Genomic DNA, 4,900 nt, shown 5'->3' with positions numbered 1-4,900 from the left:
TACAGGGTATACACCTATAGGAATATAGATCATTCTGTTATGAAGATACATGCACACATATGTTCATTGCAACATTATTCACAATAGCAGAAATGTGGAATCAAATGCCCATCAACAATAGACTGGATAAAGAAAATGTGGTACATATACACCATGGAATACTATACAGTCATAAAAAGGAATGAGATCATGCCCTTTGCAGGGACTTGGATGGAACTAGAAGCCATTATCCTCAGCTAACTAGCACAAGAACAGAAAACCAAACACCATACATTCTGACTTATATTGGAGCCGAATGATAAGAACACGTGGACACAGCATGGGGAACAATGAGCACTGGGGCCTGTCAGGGTTAGGGAAAGAGAGCATCAAGAAGATTATCTAATACCTGCTGCGTTTAATACCAAAGTGATGGGTTGATCTGTGTAGCAAACTATGATGACACATGTTTGCCTATGGAACAAAACTGCACATCCTGCATATGTACCCTGGAACTTAAAAGTTGAAGGAAAAAAACAAAACAAAAACAAATCATTCACCATAATCAGGTGGGATTCATCCCGCAGATGCAAGTATGGCTTTACATATGCAAATTAATAAATGTGATTCACCACATCAACAGAGTCAAGGACAACAAACATATAATCATTTCAATAGATGCTGAAAAAGCATTTGATACAATTCAACATTTTTTATGATAAAAACTGTGAACAAATTGGATAGAAAAGGAATATACCTCAACACAATGAAGGCTATATATGACAAACCCACAGCTACTATCATACTGAATGGGGAAAAATGAAAAGCCTTTCCACTTAAGTCTGGAACAAGATAAGAATGCCCACTGGAAGTTGCTGGCCAGAGCAATTACACAAGAGAAAGAAATAATAGGTTTCCAAATTGGAAAGGAGGAAGTCCAATAATCCTTGTTTGGAGATAAAATGATCGTATATTTAGAAAACCCTAAAGAATCCATAAAAAATATTTAGAATGGATAAATAAATCTGGTAAAGTTGTAGGATACAAAATCAGCATACAAAAATTAGAAGAATTTCTATATGCTAACAGTGATCAATTTGAAAAATAAATCAAGAAACCAATCTTATTTACGATAGCTATAAAAATATCTAGAAATAAATTTAACTAAAGAAGTAAAAAATCTCTACAAGAAAATGTGTGATACTAATAAAAGAAATTGAAGAGGACACATTCAAAATAATGGAAAGATATTCCATGCTCATAGATTGGAAGAATTAATATTGTTAAAATGTCTGAACTACCCAAAGGGATCTACAAATTCCGTGCAATCCCCACAGAAACGCCAATGACATTCTTAACAGAAATAGAAAAACCAATCCTAAAATTTGTATGTAAACACAAAAAACCTCTAATAAGCTAAAGCAATTTTGAACACAAAGAACAAAGCTGAGGCATCACATTACCTTATTTCAAATAATACTATACTACAAAACTATAGTAACCAAAATAGCACAGTACTGGCATAAAAACAGACACACAGGCCAATGGAACAGAATAGAGAACCCAGAAATAAATCCACACACTTCCAGCCAACTCCTTTTCAACAAAGTTTCCAGGAACATACACTAGGGAAAGGTCAGCCTCTTTAATAAGTGACGTTGGGAAAACTGGATATCCGTATGCAAAAGAGTGAAACTAGATCCTTCTCTCACGCATAAAAAACCAACTCTTGATAGATTGAAGACTAAAATGTAAGACCTGAAACTATAAAACTACTAAAAGAAAACAGCAGTAAAACACTACAGGATATTGGTCTGGGCAAAGATTTTTTGTGTAAGACCTCAAAAGCACAGGCAAAAAAAAGTAAAAATGGACAAATGGGATTACACCAAGCTAAAAATTTACTGCACAGCAAAAGAACCAACAAAGCAAAGAGACAACCCGCAGAATGGGAGAAAATATTCACAAACTATTCATCCACAGAAGATTAATAATCAGAATATATAAAGAACTCAAACAACCCAACAACAAAAAACCGAATAATTCAATTTTGAAAATGAGTTATAGACCTGAATAGACATTTCTCAAAAGAAGGCATACAAATGGCCAAAAGATATATAAAATACTGCTCAACACCACTAATCATCAGGGAAATCCCAATCAAAACCACAATGAGATATAATCTTACCTCAGTTAGAATGGCTGTTATCAAAATGACAAAAAATGAAAAGTGCTTGTGAGGATGTGGATAAAAGGAAACTCATACACTATTGGTGGGAATGTAAATTAGTACAGCCATTATGGAGAACAGCATCGAGATTCCTTAAAAAAACTAAAAATATAACTGCCATATGAACCAGCAATCCCACTACTAGACATGTATACAAAGGAAAGAAAATCAGTATATTGAAGAACTATCTGCACTCCCATGTTTATTGCTGCACTATTTAAATAGCCAACCTGTGGAATAAACCTAAAAGTCCATCAAGAGATGAATGAATAAAGAAAATGTGGTATATATACAAAGATGGAATACTATTCAGCAGTAAAAACAAATGAAGTCTGTTATTCATAGCAACATAGATTAGCCTGGATGACATTATGTTAAGTGAAGTAAGCCAGACATAAAATAAATAATACCATATGTTCTCACTCATGTGGTGGCCAAAAAAGTAGATCGCATAGAAGCAGGGTGTAGAATAGTGGTTACTAGATGCTGGGAAGGACAGGAGGATTGAGGGTAGACCTTTGTTAACAGATACAAAATTATAGTTGGTCAGCATGAATACAGTCTAATGTTTTATAGCACTTTAAGGTGACTCTAGTTAATAATAATTTATTGTATATTTTCCAGTAGCTAGAAGAAAAGATTTTGAATGTTCCCAACACAAAGATATGATAAATGTTTAAGGTGTGCTAATTATTCTAATTTGATCACTATGCATTGTATATGTATATCAAAATATCACATGGTACCCCATAAATGAATACAATTACGTCAATGAATGATAAGAAGTACTACTTAAAAAGAGGACTACACAGTGAAAATGTATCATGCACTTCAGTTTTGATGATATATACATATCTTAGAAACAAAATGAATATGAATAATTAAAAAAATAGAAACCTTGAGACCAGGATGGACACTGAAATGAATATCTCAGGCTTTGGAAGTGCGGGGAACCATTATTTTTTTCCCTATAGTAACTAAGGTAGAATCAATTCTATATCTTGTAGACATAGAATTGATTTTTTATTGAGGTATACTTCACATAGGTTTTTATTATAGTGTATTCACAAAGTGTGCAATAATCACCACTGTCCACTTTTGTCATACTCAGAAGAAACCCTGTACACATTAGCAGTCACTACCATTCTCTCCTTTTCCAAGCTCCTGGAATCCACCAGTGTACTTTTTGTCACTATGGGTTTGCCTATTCTGCACAGTTTGTTTGGCTTCTGTCAATTAGCTTAATGTTTTCAAGGTTCATCCATGTTTATGGATGAATAATATTCCATTGTATGGATATATTACATTTTGTTTATCCATTCATCAGTTGATGAACATTTTAGTTGTTTCTACTCTTAGCTGTTAAGAATAATGCTGCTCTGAACATTCATGTTGTGTGAATGTAAGTTTTCAATTCTCTTAGATATGTTACTAGTAGTGGAATTGTTGGGTCATATGGTAACTATGTTTAAGTTTTTGAGTAACTGCCAAACTCTTTTGCAAAGTGACTATGCAAAAGAGTTTTCTTTCTTTTTTTTAAATTGTACTTTAGGCTCTGGGGTGCCTGTGTGGATCATGCAGTATTGTTGCACTCCCACCAACAGTGTAAAAATGTCTCTCTTTCTCCACATCCTCAGAGGAAAAGAAGTCATCATGCAAAAAACATACTTGCACACACAAATTCTTTTTTAAATTTGTATTTTTTAATAACTAATGATATTGAAGCCCTTTTCATGTGTTTATTGGCCATTTATGTTTCTTCTTCTAGGAAATGTTTTTTTCAGATCATTTGCCTATTGCTTAGTTGAGTTATACATTTTGGATACTGGTACATTAGCAGATACACTATTTCAAAATATTTTCTTCAGTTCTGTGAGTTGTCTTTTCACTTTCTTGATAATATATTTTGAAACACAAAATTTGTTAATTCTGATATAGTCTAGATTATCTATTTTTTTCTTTTCTTGTTTGTGTTTTTGGTATTAAATCTGAGATCACAAAGTAACAAAGATTTATGGTTACATTTTCATTTGTGAGTTTTATAGTTTTAACTCTCACATTTAAGTATTTCAGCCAGTTTAGTTAATTTTTGTATATGATGTGAAGTAGGGGTTTAAATTTATTCTTTTGCATGTGGATATTGAGTTGTTCCAGCACCTTTTATTGAAAACATGATTCTTTCCACTATTGAATTATCTTGGACCCTTGTTGAAAATCAGCTGACCATAGGTACATTGCTTTATTTCTATACTCCAATTGTATTCTAGTGATCTGTGTCTATCCTTGTGCCAATACGACACTTGTCTTGATTACTGTTGCTTGGTAGTATGTATTGAAATCAGAAAGTGTGAGTCCAACTTTGTTCTTTTCAAGATTGTTTTGGTTATTTTGGATCTCTTATATTTCCATATGAATTTCAGCATCAGCTTACCATTGTTTGCTAAAATGACATTTGGCAATGCATAAGGGATTGTGTGAATTTGTAGATTAGTTTGGGAATTATTGACATTTAATAATATCTAGTTTTCCTATTCATGGACCTGTTTTTCCATTTATTTAAATCATTTAAAACTTCTTTTAACATGTTTTGTAGTTTTCAGAGTATATGTTTTGCACTTCTTTTGTTAGATTTAATCCTAAGTACTTTATCCTACTTGAAGCTATTGTAAATAATTTTTTTTTTTTTTTTTT

The sequence above is a fragment of the Cebus imitator genome, unplaced genomic scaffold, assembly GCF_001604975.1.
Source record: "Cebus imitator isolate Cc_AM_T3 unplaced genomic scaffold, Cebus_imitator-1.0 Scaffold83, whole genome shotgun sequence".
Taxonomy (NCBI): domain Eukaryota; kingdom Metazoa; phylum Chordata; class Mammalia; order Primates; family Cebidae; genus Cebus; species Cebus imitator.
The sequence above is the reverse complement of the archived record's forward strand: the minus strand, read 5'-3'. Positions refer to the sequence as shown.